The sequence below is a fragment of the Myotis nattereri genome, assembly GCF_964212035.1.
Source record: "Myotis nattereri genome assembly, chromosome: 1".
NCBI classification, from domain to species: Eukaryota; Metazoa; Chordata; class Mammalia; order Chiroptera; family Vespertilionidae; genus Myotis; species Myotis nattereri.
Window position 1 is genome coordinate 108150024 of NC_138075.1, and position 20046 is coordinate 108170069.

The 20046-nt window shown below is 44.7% G+C and overlaps 1 protein-coding gene across 1 annotated transcript in view; it reads right to left on the reverse strand.

Moving 5' to 3' along the window:
- The window catches only part of PEAK1 (pseudopodium enriched atypical kinase 1), a 144747-nt gene extending 124906 nt beyond the window's left edge, over positions 1-19841 (reverse strand). Inside the window, exon 1 of the mRNA XM_081084317.1 lies at positions 19239-19841. The gene's annotated coding sequence lies outside the window, so the exon portion shown is untranslated. The remainder of the gene's footprint in view (positions 1-19238) is intronic.
- Positions 19842-20046: the final 205 nt, after the last annotated feature.

Genomic DNA, 20046 nt, shown 5'->3' on the forward strand with positions numbered 1-20046 from the left:
CAAATACACATCTATCAACAAGTGAATCTGAAAATCAAGTGAGTAATCTGATGAACAGAATGAACTGGTGATTATAATAGAATCAGGGGCATAGGAAGGGAGTGGACTGGCTATTCTTGGGGGGGAAAGGGGTGTGGGGGATGCGGGAAGAGACTGGACAAAAATCGTGCGCCTATGGATGAAGACAGTGGGTGGGGAGTGAGAAGAACTTATTCTTGCTAGTACCAAACACTGAGTAGTTATTTTGCCTAGATTCCTGCAATAGGTTGTTACTTATCTTCATGTCTGTAGTCTCACCCCATTCCAATATAACCTCTCTACCCTTGTTAATCAAACTGTGGTCCTCAGTCAAGTAGTACCAGCCTCTACTTGGAGCTTGTTAGGTAGTATCTTAAACCTACTGAACCAAAATCTGCATTTTAATGATATTCTCAGGTGATTTCACTGCTCTATACCACCACTGGATTTAACTTTCTAATATGATCATCTTCTTACCTAGCTTAACTATTCTGTGGCTCACTCTTACCTACTGCATTGACTACTAAATGTCATGTGCAGATTAGAGTTTGTTAGCTAAATAAGAACCACCTGGGAAACCACCCTAGTCGTATCTAGTCAATCTCTGAGGGATGAGACTGGAAATCTGATTTTTTAAGTAAGTTCTCCAGGCAATTCTGTGTGTCTTGGGACCTCTAGTTATTGGATGAAATACAAGCCCCCTAGATTGTCTTCTTTCTAGTTCTATATCTTAAAAATTAAGTAGTCTTATCAAACTCTAAATCCCATTGGGCTACTTGTTTCTCCTTGGTACTATCAAAGTCACTTAGACATACCTCCATTTACAATCACTTTTAATTGTAACTGTTTCCTCATTTCAAGAAGTTTTTGAACTTCTTTAAGGCCTAGGCAATATATTATTTATCTCTATATATCTAGCATAAGGAATTGAATAAATATTGGTCGATTGAAATGGTGGCTTAAAAGTTAATTTTTTAAAATGAACCTTGTGGGTCTCTTTCTTTCTTAGGCACCATAGTTGCAGACCTTCCCCCCGGATATCATTAGTCTTACATTTCTACTTTAGATATTATAATAAAGTTGGCAGAAGGTATGCACATGTAAGAACCATTTTAGCTGGAAAATTTAACTTCATTCATGTACAGTAACAGGATCCTTGCTTTGGTCAGAAAACTAGGCTTTTTGTCAAGTTTCAGCATGTTTATTAGGAAGGAAAAAATATTTTCTTTAGCAAATATAAACAAAACTAAGTTCCTTGTAAACAATATTCATAGTCCTAACTGGTTTGGCTCAGTGGATAGAGCCTTGGCCTGTGGACCAAAGGGTGCCAGATTCGATTCCAGTCAAGGGCACGTATCTTGGTTGAAGGCTCCTCCCTGGCCCAGGCCCTGGTAGGGGCTTGTGCAGGAGGCAACCAATCGTTGTGTTTCTCTCATATAAATGTTTCACTGTCTTTCCCTCTCTCTTCCACTCTCCCTGAAAATCAATGGAAAAATATCCTTGGGTGAGGATTAATAAAAACGAAACAAAACAAACAATACTCACAAAGTACAAACTTAAAGATCAAAGAATTCCATACAGAGAGCCCAACCACCCAGCCAAATTCTAAGTTCATGATTTGCTGAAGATCATTGAACTGCTCTTTTTAATAAGGTTAAAATATACATATTTCAAGTGTTTGTTTAAAAATTTATTTACTCTTTCAAGTATTCTAAAAGCTATACACCTTAATTGATAAAACCATTTCCTGCTAGTCTAAGACTAGAACATTTTGAATAAGGTGAAGAACAGCATAAAATTAGGATAAATTTAGCCCAGATCATTCAGGGCTTTTAGGCTTTTAAAGATTAGAGTTTATTCTAAGAGCAGTGTGAAGCCACCGAAGGGTTTTAAACTGGGAAACAACATGATAACAATCTGCATTTTAAAAAAGATGGCATTAACCAAAAAACATGAAATACTTAGGTGTAAATTTAACAACATATGTGCAAATTCTAAAATCTATATACAGAAAACTATAGATGATAAAAGGTATCAAAAATGTAAATAAATCTAGAGATTTATACCAGTTCTCTTAATATTGTTAAGATGTCAATTGTACCCAAAGTAGATTAAGCATAATTCCAACAAAATTCTGAGCAGGATTTTTTGTACAAATCAATGAGGTGATTCAAAAATTTATATGGAAAGGCAAAGGAACTAGAAGAGCCAAAACAATTTTGGAAAAGAACGAAGTTGAAGATTCAGGTTGCCTGATTTCTATACTTAGCACAAAGCAACAATAATCCTGACAACATGGTGTAGGCCAAGGAGAGAAACACAGAATAGGGAAGTGAGGTAAGCAAATTACAGACCATAGGACAACCTGCTTTTGTATGTTCCTAAGATAAGGATGCTTTTAAATTTGTAGATATGGATGAAAAAATAAAAATAATAATCTTTAGTGACAAGTAAAAATTATAAGAAATTCAAATTTCAGTACCCATAAATAAATCATGATTGGAACATATCTAGATTCATTTATTTACATTGTCCATAGCAAACTTTATGCCACAGTAAAGAGTTGAATAGCTATGACAGACTCTATGTGGCTCTCTCATCACTTTGCAGTGCTTTTCAGCACTCTACAAATTGCAGCATTTTCACTGCTACATGTATCACCTTTGTGAAAAGACATTTTTCAAAGATAAAAATATGTAAAACTTTTTTATAAATATGCATTACTAGATGAACCATTTGTATTAAATTTTGATGAGAAGAAACACTAATTTTGAACCCCTATTAAGCAAAATGTTATCCCCAGCAATCCCATTCTTCTTATCAGTAGACCTGTGTTACAAAATTGTACTCAATTATTATATTTGTAATTGAAAGTATTGGGATGACATCCTATCTAATAAAAGAGAAACATGGTAATTAGCGTACGACTGCTACCCTTCCCACTGGCTAATCAGGGCAATATGCAAATTAACTGCCAGCCAAGATGGCGGCCGGCAGCCAGGCGGCTTGAAACTAACATTAGGCTTGCTTGCTTCAGTGATGGAGGAAACAAACATTCCCCGCCTGCCGCTGCAGGGCTCTGAGCTGCAACTCTAAGCAACTATGTAACAAATATAGAAGCTAAACAAAACCCCAGAAACCTGCTTTAGTCCACTGGGCTTCAGCCAGCAGGATCACAACATTGAAAGCAAAGGCCAGAAACCTACTTTCAGCAGTGGAGGCCTAAGAGCTGGAGCCAAGCCTCAAAGCTAAAGCTGGCCCAGAATAAAAAAAGAAAAAGAAAAAAAGGAGCGGTTGGGAGCTTCAGTCACCCCCGCCTGAAAACAGCCCTCAGCCCATCACCCAGACTGGCCAGGCACCCCAGTGGGGACCCCCACACTGAAGGGTGTGTGAACAGCTGCAAACAGCCATCATCCCCTCACCCAGCCTGGCCAGGCACCCCAGTGGGGACCCCCACCCTGAAGGATGTGTGACCAGCTGCAAACAGCCATCATCCCCTCACCCAGGCTGGCCAGGCACCCCTGTGGGGACCCCCACCCTGATCCAGGACACCCTTCAGGGCAAACCAGCCAGCACCCACCCGTGCACCAGGCCTCTCCCCTATATAGTAAAAGGGTAATATGCCTCCCAGCACCGGGATCAGCAGAGCCGCAAGGCCACCCGGCACCAGGATCAGCGTGACAGGGGGCAGCGCCCAAACCCCCTGATCGCCCTGCAGCTCTGTGTGTGACAGGGTACGGCACCCCAACCCCCTGATTGGCCCTGCTCTGTGTGTGATAGGGTGCAGCGCCCCAACACCCCCTCCCCCCCCACGAGCCCTGCTCTGTGTGTGACGCGGTAGAGCCATAACCTCCCCATTGGCCCTGCCCTGAGTGTGAGAGTGGCGGCGCCCCAACCCCTTGATCGGCCCTGCTCTGTGGGTGACAGAGGGCGGTGCCCCAACCCCCTGATGGGCCCTGCTCTGTGCATGACGGGGTGGCGCCACAACCTCCCCATCGACCCTGCCTTGAGTGTGACAGGGGACGGTGCCCCAACCCCCCAATCGGCCCTACTCTGAGCGTGACTGAGGGTGGCATCACAACCTCCCAATCGCCCTGCTCTGTGCATGACAGGGGGCGGCGCCCCAACTCCCCAATCGGCCCTGCTCTGAGCCTGACCAGGGGCTGCACCTAGAGATTGGGCCTGCCCTCTGCCACCTGGGAGCAGGCCTAAGCCAGCAGGTCGTTATCTCCCGAGGGGTCCCAGACTGGGAGAGGGCACAGGCTGGGCTGAGGGACTCCCCCTCTCCCCCGAGTGCACAAATTTTTGTGCACCGGGCCTCTAGTTGGTTAATAAAATTACACAGGTTTCATCTATACAATTCTACAATGCATCATCTGTATATTGTATTGCACATTTATCAATCATATTTTAAATTCTGTCAAAATATTCATGGAAATTTATTTTTTCTCTTGTTGTACAAGTATCTACATAATATCTTGGATTTTGCCTTTTGACTTACAAAACCTAAAGTATTTACTATCTGGTGCTTCTCAGAAAAAGTTTGTTAATACATGACATAGATCACAGCAGATACAGAACAGAATACAGTCCAGAAATAGACCCATGCAAATACAGGTTACTAATTTTTGACAAAGGCGAAAAGAATATTCTTTTTAATAAATTTGCTAGAACAACTAGATATCCATAAGCAACAAAATTATCTTGATCTCACATCCCACGAACAAAAATTAACTCAAAATGGATCACAGATCTAAGGATAAAATGGAAAGCTTTAAACTGTTAGAACAGGAGAGAATCTTTGTAACCATGGTTAGGCAGAGTTCTTAGATACAACACGAAAAGACTGATCCATGAAAGAATAAATTACACTTCATCAAAATGAAAAAAAAAAAAAAATGTTGGCTCTAATGTACTGATAAATGAATAAGACAAGCCACAGACAAGGAGAATGTTTTTTTTTTTTTGCAAAGTATGTATCTAACTTTGTATTCATAATATATAAAAAACGTTAAAAATCCAACAAAAATAAATCAAATAAAAAATACACAAAAGACTTAAGTATGCACTTCACAAAATATATATGGATCTCAATGAACATGTGAAAGATGCTAAATATCATAAGTCATATGGGAATGTTCATGAAACTACAATGAGCTACCACTATACATGTATTACAATGGTTAAAATAAATAAAATAAAATAAAACTGGTGCTAGGGAGAATGTGGAATAATTGAAACTCTCATATAGTACTAGTGGGAGTGTAAATGGATCAGCCACTGTGAAAGAAAGTTTGCTAGTTTCTTATAAAGTTAAGTATAAACTTTCCATGGAACCTAGCAATCTAACTCCTATGTATTCCCCAAGACAAATGGAAACAATCTAAATACTGTATGGTAGTGGTGATATGGCTTCTTACTTTTGTCAAAACTCAGAACTGTACACTAAATAAGAGGAGATTTTTACTATATGCAAATCAAACCTCAATAAATCTGTCCTAAAAAATAAAGGACAGCTCTGGCTACTGTATGAAAACAAACGCAAAGAACAGGCCCCAGGAGGCCAGGAGACTGTTTAAAGAGCTGTTGTGGGCAAAAGAAGACATGACAAGGATCTGGATTAGAATTTGGCACCAGAGAAAGAGAGAAAACTAAATACAGGAATAACTGCATTTAGAGCAAGGTTTTAGGTATATATATATATATATTTGAATGATTTGTGAGGCCACTTACTGAAAAAAAACAATGTTAGAGGAGGTATAACTTTGAGGGGGGCGAGTATTAGTTCATATTTTTGTCAGCCGGCAAGAAATAGAGCAAGCAATTGAATTAGTATTCTGGAGCACAGAAAGGAATTTTGATGTTCTTTCCTGTTTGGGAATTATTAATATAGAAATATCTAGGCCAAAAAGAAAATAGAGAGTGAGCTGGAGAAGGGGTCATGGTAAGTAAACCAGGAAGAAGAGGAGAACTCCAAAGAAAACTCAAAAATAAGCCATAAGTGTGATGAAACAGTTAAGGGGTTGAAGATAACTATGCAGATGATGCTGACAGGTAGTGTAGAATGAGGATTTAAATGTGCCCACAGGCCTTTAATGAGAGCTCACTTGTGATCTTAGAATGTACTATTTCCGTGCAGTGGTGGGGATAGAAAGCAGATGGAGTGAGTCAAAGGGTGAGGGGATATGAGAGAGTAATTGTAGACAACTTTTAAGAGTTTAGGTGAAATGTGGAAGAAAGAGCTGGAAGTATGAAGAGGTGTCTAGAAATTCCTTATTTTAAGATGGCAAAACTATATGATGTTGAATGCTAATACTGGTGGAGTGGCTGAAAAGACAGGAAAAAGAGGTAGATAATCAAAAGACTCAATGTTAAAACTGAGCAGGCCCATAGGTCAATCTTTCTGCTTTAAGGACTAGGGAAAACTAAGGCCCAGAAAGACCAACATAGTGAATGAAAAAGACCCAGAACTGAGACTCAAGATTATAATGGTTTGTTTTAAATATTTTTCTTTTTTATATGAGATTTTTAAATTTTGTTATATATGCTCACTGTGAAAAATAAGAAAAGCATAAATAAAATAGCAATCATGTGTAACCCTATTATTCAGAAGCAACTTCTATTAACATTTGGGGTAGTTCCTGTCAGTCACCAAAATTAAAATATATATCTAGTGTATTGCCTGTCTACTCAGCACTATGTGGCATTGAAAACAAAAGAATAAGAAATCCTGGCCTAATATCTTGTTAACCAAGTTAAATTCACTGCTGATGACAGAGATTAAATTTTCTCTATATTTTCTCTTCCTAAGACTGTAAATAAATAGTAAAATAATTCTTCACTTTGAGTGCAAGTAAGAAATGGCTATTGAGTTGATTAGCAGCTATATTACCCATAGCATAGCCAAGTGAAATTCACTGGGAACACAATTAGTTTATGTCAGTGCAATGCGCAATAGAAACCTATTAATAAAATTGAGACCTTGGATTTGACCTTCTTTTCCAAATTCTGTGTACATCTGTATTCATGCTGCTTTAAAACCCTAGAGATGAACCAAACAAACACCTTTAGCAAGCACCAGATGGAGCTGTTGTCTACACCAGTAAGTCTTAACTATGAGGGCTTCATTTTTCAATACTAATTTTGCTTGGAGACAAACGATTTTAACTTATAATGGCTCTTACAAAGAGAAGCTATACCAGCTGTAGCTCTCTCCAAAGAGCAACCCTTGGGCTTTACTGCCTTTGTCAAATGACTTCAATGGCAATAACTATCAGCTTTGCCTGCTCAATTCTGTCACCCCACAAATAGGAAACTCTGGTCACCAAAGTATGCTTGAGAAAGAAAAAATATCTCCCAAGGCACTTAAGCAAAAGAAATATGACAGTCTACTATGGAGTCTTTTGTTTCTTTGCCAAAACAGATTTGATATGAAGCACAGAAATGGAATGTTTGATAAGAAAAGCTCATTTGCCTCTATATTTCTTATAATTTCAAAGTCAATCCTTGGATGAAATGCAGACAGGAGAATTTAATGGCTGAAGTTGCCCCTAGAAGCTAGCCAGGATTTCATAATCTAAAACCCAACTGCCGGGGTCCAACCCCAGCAGGTCCAGGGGTTCCCAAAGGTGTGGACGGAGTCGGCGAAGAAGGAATGACCCAGAGACAACGTTCAGTTGATCAGCAGCCTAGCCAGGATCTCTAACCAGGATCTCCAGCCAAGTTCTGGTCTGGATCTCCAGCGAAGTTCTGTGTCCATGTTCTCTTGCTAGGTTATCCAGCCAGGTTCTCCAGCCAAGTTCTGGTCTGGATCTCCAGAGAGGTTCTGCTCTGGATCTCCAGCGAAGTTCTGGTTAGGATCTCCAGCCAGGTTCTGTGTCCATGTTCTCTTGTTAGGTTCTCCAGGTTCTCCAGCCAGGCTCTGTAGCCATGTTCCCTCGCTAGGTTCTCCAGTCAGGTTCTGTCCAGGTTCTCCAGCCAGGTTCAGTCACCAGGTTCTAGTCAGGTTCTCTTGCCAATTTCTGTAGTCAGGTTCAGTCCAGGATCTTTTGCCATGTTCTCTCGCTAGGTTCTGTCTCTAGGTTCTGAGGCCAGTTTCTGTCCAGGATCTTTTGCCATGTTCTCTCCAACGAAGTTCTTCTGTCCCTAGAGAACGTTCTGTGTAGGTTCTGTGCCTCCTGGTTCTGTCTTCTTAGTTCTGTGTTCTAAGTTCTGTGTTGTTACATCTGTATTTATACCAGTTGATTCCAATCCTATCAATCTCTATTCCAAAGGTTAGGGCGTTTCTTATCTCCATTCCAGGGAGTAAAGATTATGTAGCTTAAGCATGATTGTTCATAGTTAAAGTGATTAATTACCCGCCTGGCACTTAGTTAAGAGGTTTTATTCCCTCCCTAACTTCAGGGGAAAATCCCTACCTGGGGAAACAACCTTTCTCAGAGACCTTAGTTAAAACACATAGTGCCAAGAAGGTGAGCAAACATATTAAGAATAGTATGCCATATATCCCAGGTCCCTTGAAACAGCAAGCATGGACCGGCTCCCGGCACCCAACTTCATATTTGACAGTTCTCAAAACCAAAGCTCTTCAGGCAAAGTAGCCTTATTTCACTTCAAGTCATGACAGCTTTTTAAGAACTTAGTACTGTTTTATACTCTCTCTACTGCTATATAATGACAATAATTATTTTGCTTCTAGTCCAACAGTTTAGAGCAGATTTGATACAAAACAGTCAAATCCACAATGGATTTAATCTTGGAAAAAGCAGGCTGGCTGAAAGACCTGGACTCCTTTAGCTGAATTCTGTTTCCAAGTCAATGAAGAGGGAGTGTGTAGGTGGCATATTAAACACCATATACAGAGCATTTCCTAAACGCACCCAAGGAGAATCCTGTCTAATAAAAGAGAAACATGGTAATTAGCGTATGACCGCTACCCTTTCCATTGGCTAATCAGGGAGATAAGCAAATTAACTGTAAACCAAGATGGCGGCCGGCAGCCAGGCGGCTGATGCGAACAGGGAGGCTTGCTTGCTTCAGTGACTGAGGGAGCCAAGCTTCCCAGCCTGCCTTGCCGGCCTCTCAGCTGCACTCTAAGCAACATTGTAACAAATATAGACACTAAACAAAACCCCCGGGCTTCAGCCAGCAGGACCGTAACATTGTTTCAAATACAGAAGGGTAAACAAAGGTCAGAAACCTGCTTTCAGCAGTGGAGGTCTCAGCAGGAGCCGAGTCTGAGAGCTAAAGCTGGCCCAGAATAAAAAAAAAAGGAAAAAAGGACAGGTTGGGAGCTTCAGTCACCCGCCAGCCTGAAAATGGCCCTCAACCCCTCACCCAGGCTGGCCAGGCACCCAAGCGGGACCCCCACCCTGAAGGGTGTGTGACCAGCTGCAAACAGCCATCATCCCCTCACCCAGGCTGGCCAGGCACCAAAGCGGGATCCCCACCCTGATCCAGGACACCCTTCAGGGCAAACCAGCCGGCCCCCACCCGTGCACCAGGCTTCTATCCTATATAGTAAAAGGGTAATATGCCTCCCAGCACCGGGATCAGCATGACAGGGGGCAGCGCCCAAACCCCCTGATCGCCCTGCGGCTCTGTGTGTGACAGGGGGCAGGGCCACAACCTCCCTATCCACCCTGCTCTGTTCGTGACACGGGGGAGCGCCTCAACCCCCTGATCAGACCTGCTCTGTGCGTGACAGGGAGGAGCTCCACAACCCCCTGATCGCCCTGCGGCTCTGTGTGTGACAGGGTGCGGTGCCCCAACACCGATCGCCCTGCGGCTCTGTGTGTGACAGGGGGAGGGGCCACAACCTCCCTATCCACCATGCTCTGTTCGTGACAGGGGGGAGCTCCTCAACCCCATGATCGGCCCTGCTGTGTGCGTGACAGGGGGAGCTCCCCAACCCCGATTGCCCTGCGGCTCTGTGTGTGACAGGGTGCGGCACCCCAACCCCCCACCCCTCATCGGCCCTGCCCTGAGTGTGACAATGGCAGCACCAAAACCCTCTAACCACCCCCTGCTCTGTGTGTGACAGGGGGCATTGCCCCAACTCCCCTATCGGCCCTGCTCTGTGAGTGACAGGGGGGAGCTCCTCCACCCCCTGATTGGCCCTGCTCTGTGTGTGACGGGGGGAGCTCCCCAACCCCCTGATGGGCCCTGCTCTGTGTGTGACAGGGGGCAGCGCCCCAACCCCAATTGGCCCTGCTCTGTGCGTGACAGGATACGAAGCCCCAACCTCCCTGATTGGCCCTGCTCTGTGCATGACAGGGGGTGGCGCCACAACCACCCCATCAACCCTGCCTTGAGTGTGACAGGGGGCGATGCCCCAACCCCCAATTGGCCCTACTCTGAGCGTGACTGAGGGTGGCATCACAACCTCCCGATCCGCCCTGCTCTGTGCATGACAGGGGGCGGCACCCCAACTCCCCAATCAGCCCTGCTCTGAGCCCGACCAGGGGCTGCACCTAGGGATTGGGCCTGCCCTCTGCCACCCGGGAGCAGGCCTAAGCCAGCAGGTCGTTATCTCCCGAGGGGCCCCAGACTGCGAGAGGGCACAGGCCGGGCTGAGGGAACCCCTCAGCCCCCTGAGTGCACAAATTTTTGTGCACCGGGCCTCTAGTCTATATATATAAAAGCCTAAGCAATCACAACAACCAAACAACCAGAACAACCAGTCGACCAGTTGCTATGATGCACAATGACCACCAGGGGGCAGACACTCAATGCAGGAGCTGCCCCCTGGTGGTCAGTGCACTCCCACAGTCAATGTCCTGCAGCCCCTCCCCTGAGCTGGCCAACCTCCTGTGGTCCCTTTCCCCCCAGCCAGCCAACTTCCTGTGGCTCCTCCCCTCTCTCTCTCTCCCTGGCTGGCTGGCCCCCTCCATTGGCCTTGACCAGGGGGCCGGCCAGCCAACCTCCTGGGTCCCTCCCCCAGGCCGGCCCCCGGATAGGCCTCGATTGCCGGCCAGGATGAGGGACCCCACCCATGCACAAATTCGTGCACTGGGCCTTTAGTCTGTTAATAATATAGAAAGATGGGGAATGGACTGCTAAGCTCCTTCCACAAACCTGAGATTTCCAGAAGCCATTCTCTCTCTTAATAAAATCTGTCACATTACCAGAGAGGCACAGTCAAGAATTCTCACTGCTAGTACATGGCTTTTGTAATGCAGTATATAGGTCACTTAAAAAAAAAAAACAGGAAAGGAAAATGCGATTAGTATCCTCATGTCACTGGTCCCAACCTTTCCTTCTTCCACAGTGAAAAATACTGACCCAATACCTCAACCAGTTCCCAAAATCTTCAGCATAAGACTAAATAAGTGTGGAGAGGAAGTGAAAGCAAAGCTGCAGGAAAAGGTTTTGCAGGAGATAAAACACAGTGCTAACTTGGTGCATAAATGGAAGTTCCAGGAGTAAAAGGAACCTTTTTAATTTGAGATCTGACAAAACAAAAATATCACCGTTTTTGCTATTCAGCATATCACAAGAATAGGCAAGATCTTAAGAAATAAGGTTCTCTTGTCTATAGAAGAAACCAAAGTAACACTTGTTTAATTTTGAAAACTTAATGAAGCTCGGGTAAAAGGAGGAAGCCCATGCATTTCTAATAGTTCTAACCACAAATTTTTTCTAATAATTTACTGTCTGTCACATGGTAGTCATCTAAGGACATGCAACAGCAAATGCACCACTGTAAAGCAGCACTGTTTTGATCACAAACCATTTTTTTTTTAAGTTCAAACTTTCTGATGAACCAGTTAAATAAAAATTTAAAAAAATTATTATTATTACTAGAGGCTCAGTGCACAAAAATTTGTGCATTCTGGGGGGGGGGGGGTGGGCCTCAGCCAGGCCTGTGCCCTCTCACAGACTGGGACCCCTTGGGGGATGTCTACCTGCTGGCTTAGGCCTGCTCGCTGGGGGATCAGGCCTAAGCTGGCAGTCAGACATCCCTCTGGCAGCCCAGGAGCCCTCGGGGGATGTCCACTTGCCAGCGGGGAGCAGGCTTAAGTTGCAGTCGGACATCCTTAGTGCTGCTGAGGAGGCGGGAAAAGCTCCCGCCACCAACACTGTGCTGGCAGCCATCAGCTTGGCTTGTGGCTGAGCAGAGCTCCCCCTGTGGGAGCACACTGACCACCAGGGGGCAGCTCATGCATTGAGTGTCTGCCCCCTGGTGGTCAGTATGTGTCATAGTGACCAGTCATTCCCAGTCATTCTGCTGTTAGAGTCAATTTGCATATTACCCTTTTATTATATAGGATAACTTGGTAATAACTAGCTATAAGATTTTTAAGTTCTAAAATGTTCACCGAACCCACCTCAGACCCCTACTTAAGAAGGCACACATCAAAGAGGAGGTAAAAATGTTATATAATAACAGGCAAGGACTTCATAGTTTTTATAATTTATTCTGTTAACAAACTGTTTCCTCTTCCTGGAATGTATTTCTTCTAATGCTGTTCTATTTTACAAAACCTTATTTATCCTTCAAGAACCAGTTCAAATTGTATCTTTGTGATGAAACTTTCCTGACTACCTAAACACCTTTAATATAATATCATGTTGTGTTGTAATTATGTAAGTCCCTAGAAAGAAAGGTTGTCTTTTCATTTCTATATATCTTGGATTGCTTGGAATATACAAAATACTATACCAATCTTGGTTTGCAACACCCTGAAAAGAAATGTGGCAGAAATGTGGACATGGAAACCATAAAATAAAGTCAGAAATAAAGAATATACTAACTGAAATGGATAATATAGGTGTCCCCCAAAATTGTATACACATACTTTGAATAATTACAAATTACTAAATATATTTCATTTTAAAAACTGAGCTATCAGCTGTTAAAGTATATATAGATAGACACCCTGTACACTACAGGGAATCAATAGATGAAGCAGAGAATAAAATCAGGAATTTGGAAGATAAGGAAGCCAACCAAACAGAACAGCAAATTAAAAAAAAAAAATTAGGGCCTTAGCCAGTTTGGCTTGGTGAATAGAGCATCGGCCTGCAGACTGAAGGGTCTCAGGTTCAATGCTTGTCAAGGACACATGCCCCAGTAGTGGGGTTGATCCCCAGTGTGGGGAGTGCAGGAGGCAGCAAATCAATGATTCTCTCTCATCATTGATATTTCTATCTTTCTCTCCCTCCTCCTTCCTCTCTGAAATCAATAAAAATACAATAAAAAATAAAATTTATTTATTTATTTATTTTTTATATATATTTTATTGATTTTTTACAGAGAGGAAGGGAGAGAGATAGAGAGTCAGAAACATCGATGAGAGAGAAACATCGACCAGCCGCCTCCTGCACATCCCCCACCGAGGATGTGCCCGCAACCCAGGTACATGCCCTTGACCGGAATCGAACCTGGGACCTTTCAGTCCGCAGGCCGACGCTCTATCCAAAAAGCAAAAGGCTTAGAAAAAAATTAGGATAGTGTAAAGAGCTCTGGGAAAATTTCAAGTGTACCAACATTCACATCACAGGTGTGCCAGAAAGAGAAGAGAAAGAGCAAGAAATTTAAAAAACTATTTACAAAAATAATGAAGGAAAACTTCCTTAACATGGCAAAGGAAACAGACATACAAGTCCAGGAAGTGCAGAGTCTCAAAGAAAAGGAACCCAAAGAGGCCAATACCAAGACACATCATAATTAAAATGCCAAAGTTAAACGACAAAGGACAAAGAGAGAATCTTAAAAGCAACAAAAGAAAAGCAGTTAGTTACCTATAAAGGAGCTTCCATAAAACTGTCAGCTGATATTTCAACAGAAACTGCAGGACAAAAGAGATTGGCACGAAATATTCAAAGTAATGAAATGCAAAGACCTACAATGCAGATTGCTCTACCCAGCAACGTTATCATTTTGAATTAAAAAAATAAATAAATAAACAGATGAAGAGCATCCCAGACAATAAAAAGTTAAAGTAGTTCATCACCAGAATTCCAAGATGAGTGCTTGCTCCCTGCACCCGACCATAATTGTAGCTGAACTGCTGAGCATTCAGCTTGAAAAAACAGAAGTATAGGTGATCTGAAATACAGTGAGCAGCGAGTGCAGACATGGGGAACCAACTTGCATACCTGGGAAGCTGGAGGGAAGGTGCAGCAGTGCAGGCCCCGCACGCTGGGAACGTGGGATATCAGAACCACGCAGGGATTCCCAATCCAGAGCAACAGAGAAGGGAGTATCGTGCAGTGGGAATCAGTTATGATTGGGTCCACCTGGGACACTCAGACCTCACCATCCAGGCAAAGAGCTATTGCTTGGTTACACCATCAGTCTGGAAAGTTCGCCCGGATCTTTGTGTGAAGGAGGGACCACAGGGATGTAATACAGAGCTGGAGGAGAAGTCTGACCAATAAACCCAGCAGTAAATCTGAGGAACCCTTATTTGTATGGAAGAACTTTTGCCAAAGAGCAGGATGGGGGCTGGACAGTGTGGCCCAGGAAAGAGAATCAGACCTACACACCTCAAGCTTAGGGGAGGCGCCCCTTCCCTGACCTGCAAAAAGGCTGGTTCTGCCCCACCCTGCTGCAACAGGACAAGGGGACAGCTCTGGGCTGAAAATCTGCCCCCATAAGGCTGAGTCTGGCAGGGCAGGGATCTTGAACATGAGGCCTGTTGAGAGTCTAGGCCAGTGATGCCGAACCTTTTGAGCTCGGCGTGTGAGCATTTTGAAAAAACCTAACTTAACTCTGGTGCCGTGTCACATATAGAAATTTTTTGATATTTGCAACCACAGTAAAACAAAGACTTATATTTTTGATATTTATTTTATATATTTAAATGCCATTTAACAAAGAAAAATCGACCAAAAAAATGAGTGACATGCGTGTCATAGGTTTGCCATCACTGCACTAGACTGCAGTGGTTCTCAACCTTCTGGCCCTTTAAATACAGTTCTTCATGTTGTGACCCAACCATAAAATTATCTTCGTTGCTACTTCATAACTGTAACGTTGCTACTGTTATGAATTGTAATGTAAATATCTGATATGCAGAATGGTCTTAGGCGACCCCTGTGAAAGGGTCATTCAACCGCCAAAGGGGTCGCAGCCCACAGGTTGAGAACCACTGCACTAGAACAAAGTGAGCCTGGAGTACTGTTGCAGTTGGGGATGGAGGGAAAGCAAAGGTGAGAGACAAAAATAAAATCAGAGTGTCTAGGAAAAATTAAAGGGAAGATATCCTAAAACTTCCAGGAAATCACCACCAATGGAGCAAAGAAAAAAACAAATGCCTCTATTATTCTGTGAGCAATAAACCAAACGGGTTGGGGGTCTCAGACAAATCGCTCATATGATTGGAAAGACAGACAGAAACTCCTGGGTTGGAGAGGGCTCCCCTGAGGGCTTCCAGATTGTAGAGGGTGCAGGTTGGGAGAGGAACACCCCTCCACTCAGCATTCCCCCCAGTGTATGAATCTTCGTGCATCAGGCCCCTAGTGTAAATATAAAAAAACAACGAGATATCACCTCACACAGGTCAAAATGGCTACAAGCAAAAAGGCAACAACAGTTGGGAAGGATGTGAAGAAAAGGGAACCATCAGTTACTATTGCTGACATTACTGTGGAGTGCAGCCACTATGGAAAACAGTATGAAGGGTCTCAAAAAATTAAAAATAGAACTACAATATGACCCAGCAATTCCACTTCTGGGTAAGTATCTGAAAAAATCCAAAACACTAATTTGAAAATACATATGCAGCCCTATGATCACTGCAGCTAAAAATAGCCAGGATATGGAAGCAACCTAGGTGCCCATCAATATCAGTACATAAATACAATGGAAATTACTTAGCCATAAAAAATAATGAAATATTGCCATTTGTGACAACATGGATCAACCTAGAGGATATTATGCTAAATGAAGTAAGTCCAAAATGACTTGGAATCTAAATAACAAAAAGAGAAACTCATAGATGCATAGAATTGATGGTCACTAGATGAAAGGAAGTTTAGGGGAATGGGTGAAAAAGGTAAAGGGATTAAAAACAAACAAACAAACAAAAAGCCAGGTATAAAAATAGGTACAGGATTTAAAGTACAATACAGATCCGGGCCAGAGTGATTCAGTGGTTGAGTGTTGAGCTATGAACCAGGAGGTAATGGTTTGATGCCTAGTCAAGACATATGCCTGGATTGTGTGCTTGATCCCCAGTGGGGGGCACGTAGGAGGCAGTTGATCAATGATTCTCTCATCATTGATGTTTCTGTCTCTCTAGCCCTCACCCTTTCTCTCAGAAATAAAAAAGAATATTTTTAAATAAATAAATTAAAATAAATTACAGCACAGGGAATAGCCTATCTAATAAAAGAGAAACATAGTAATTAGCGTATGTCTGGTACCCTTCCCACTGGCTAATCAGGGCGATATGCAAATTAACCGCCAGCCAAGATGGCGGCCGGCAGCCAGGCAGCTTGAAACTAACATGAGGTTTGCTTACTTCAGTGAAGGAAGAAACCAACATTCCCTGCCTGCCTTGCCGGCCTCTGAGCTTGCAGTTTGAAACATAGTTACAAATTTAGAAGCTAAACAAAACCCCAGAAACCTGCTTTCAGTGAGTCAGGATCTCAGATATGGAGTTGATACAGTGTTTCAATTATAGAATACAAACAAACCAGATACCTGCTTTTAGCAGCAGAGGCCTCAGAGCTGGAGTCAGAGCTAAAGCTGGCCCAGAATAAAAAAAGGAAAAAAGGAGCAGTAGGGAGCTTCAGTCACCCGCCAGCCTGAAAACAGCCCTCAGCCCCTCACCCAGACTTGCCAGGCACCCCAGTGGGGATCCCCACCCTGAAGGGTGTGTGGCCAGCTGCAAACACCCATCAATCCCCTCATCCAGGCTGGCCAGGCACCCCACTGGAGACCCCCACCCTGATACAGGACACCATTCAGGTCAAACCAGCCGGCCCCCACCCATGCACCACGCCTCTATGCTATATAGTAAAAGGGTAACATGCCTCCCAGCACCAGGATCAGTGGAGCCGCAAGGCCTCCTGGCACTGGGATCAGCGTAACAGGGGGCAGCGCCCAAACCCCCTGATCGCCCTGCGGCTCTGTGTGTGACGGGGGCGGGGCCACAACCTCCCTATCTGCCCTGCTCTGTTCGTGACAGGGGAAGGTGCCCCAACCCCCTGATCAGCCTTGCTCTGTGCCTCATCGGGGGGAGCTCCCCAACCCCCTGATCGGCCCTGCTCTGTGTGTGATAGGGTAGAGTCATAACCTCCCCATCGGCCCTGCCCTGAGTGTGAGATTAGCGGTGCCCCAACCCCCTGATCGGCCCTGCTCTGTGGGTGATAGAGGGCATTGCCCCAACCCCCACCCCCCCACGGGCCCTGCTCTGTGATGGGCTAGAGCCATAACCTCCCCATCGGGCCTGCTCTGAGTGTGACAGTGGCGGATCCCCAACCCCCTGATCAGCCCTGCTCTGTGGGTGACAGAGGGCGGCACCCCACCCCCCTTATCTGCCCTGCTCTGTGGGTGACAGAGGGTGGCACCCCACCCCCCTTATCCGCCCTGCTCTGTGCGTGACAGGGGGGAGCTCCCCAACCCCCTAATGGGCCCTCCTCTGTGCGTGACAGGGTACAGAGCCCCAAACCCCCTGATGGGCCCTGCTCTGTGCGTGACAGGGGGCAGCGCCCCAACCCCGATTGGCCCTGCTCTGTGCGTGACAGGATACGAAGCCCCAACCTCCCTGATTGGCCCTGCTCTGTGCATGACAGGGGGTGGCACCACAACCTCCCCATCAACCCTGCCTTGAGTGTGACAGGGGGCGATGCCCCAACCCCCAATTGGCCCTACTCTGAGCGTGACTGAGGGTGGCATCACAACCTCCCGATCCACCCTGCTCTGTGCATGACAGGGGGCGGCACCCCAACTCCCCAATCAGCCCTGCTCTGAGCCCGACCAGGGGCTGCACCTAGGGATTGGGCCTGCCCTCTGCCACCCGGGAGCAGGCCTAAGCCAGCAGGTCGTTATCTTCTGAGGAGTCCCAGACTGCGAGAGGGCACAGGCTGGGCTGAGGGACCCCCACCTCCCCCCCGAGTGCACAGATTTTTGTGCACCGGGCCTCTAGTCTATATATATAAAAGGCTAATATGCAAAGTGTCCCCTCAGGAGTTCAACTGAGAATTCGATTGCTCGCTATGATGTGTCTGACCACCAGGGGGCGGCGCAGAATGAAGGAAGGCCCCAGCTGGGAGCCGGCAGCCAGCAGCCAGGGAAGGAAGGCCCCAAGGCCCTGGCCAGAGCTGGCAGTGGCAGTCGGGGAGGAAGGCCCTGGTTGGCAGCCAGAAGGCCCCGATCAGCTAAAAATAGCCAGGATATGGAAGCTATTTTTAGAGTTTAAGTTAGGGTTTTTCAGAGTTAAGTTAGGATATGGAATTTCGTGCACCAGGCATCTAGTAGTCAATATTATTGTAATAACTATGTATGGTGTGAGATGGGTACTACACTTATCAGGGACATCACTTCACAGGTGATAAATGTTTAATCACTATGTTGTACACCTGAAACTAATAGACAGGGTATCCCCCAAAACGTAAAAATACTTTAACAGCCAATAACTCACTTAATTTTCACTCCTTTTAAGGTTTAACTGATTTGAAATAATGGGTGACGCCAGATTACGCTTTGAACAAAGAAAATTTATCCACTAGACTTTTTTATGAGGCTACATAAAAGATAAAGTTTACAGCAAAGAGCCAACAATAGTTGAATTGAGGACACAAAATTCCAAATGAAATGATTTTTGATGTTTGTGATTCCACTGCTTTTCGTTATCACAAGTACTGAAAGAGTCATCAGTTTGAAAACAAGCATTGACAAAAAAATTTATTCACTTCTGTAGATTCTTTTAAATTTTGAAAATAAACTTTATGTTAATAAACACTGACTTTATGGTGATTTAAAGTATGTATATAAATTTTGGGTCACCCTATATTATTTTTCAACTGTAATCAAAACATAAATTTTAAAAAGCAACAAAAAGAAGTAACTGCTACTACTTACAGATATAATTCTAGATATAGAAAACTAGGAGAAACCAAGATGGCGGCATAGGTTAACGCTGGAGATTGCTGCCTCAAACAACCACTTCAAAAAACAACTAAACGACGGAACGGACATCATCCAGAACCACAGGAAGGCTGGCTGAGTGGAAATTCTACAAGTAGGAGGAAAGAGAATATCATACCCAGACTCAGAGGAGGCGCAGTGCTGAAGTGAAATACTCAGGTGCGGAGTGCGCGCGGAGCGGGCTGGCGGCAGGGGGCGAGGTTGTTGTTTTCAATCGGGAGGGAGTTTCAGACTCTGAGCTCCAGATCCGGGCGAGTCTCTAGGGACCCAGACTCAAACGGGAGAAGTGGGACTGTCTGGCTGAAGGCAGCTTTCTCTCTGAGGTTTGCAGCGGTTGCTGGGACTCTGTGAGGCAGAGCCCCTAGGGACGGAACTGAGAGCAGCCATAACTGCTCGCTCTGGCCCGCCCTGTAGATCCCCGGGGACCCGCCCCGCCCAAGCCGTGCACAGAGCCATTTGCTGGATAGCCTCAGGCAAACGCTAGATTAGCACTGCCCTAGAGATCCAGCACAGAAGCTCTCCCACTACAGACACAGCGTACTCTCATAGCCAGTTAGCCTGGAGGTCAAATCACCCCCGGTATTGCCAACAACAATCAAGGCTTAACTACAACAAGACTGCACACAAAGACCACTAGGGGGTGCACCAAGAAAGCATAAAAAATGCGGAGACAAAGAAACAGGACAAAACTTTCAATGGAGGATATTGAGTTCAGACCCACACTTTTAAGGTCTCTTAAGAACTGTCTAGAAGCCGCTGATAAAGTTATTGAGATCCTCAAGAAATCTAATGAGACCCTTGATGTTGTGATAAAGAACCAACTAGAAATTAAGCATACATGGACTGAAATAACGAATATTATACAGACTCCCAACAGCAGACCAGAGGAGTGCAAGAATCAAGGCAAAGATTTGAAATGCGAAGAA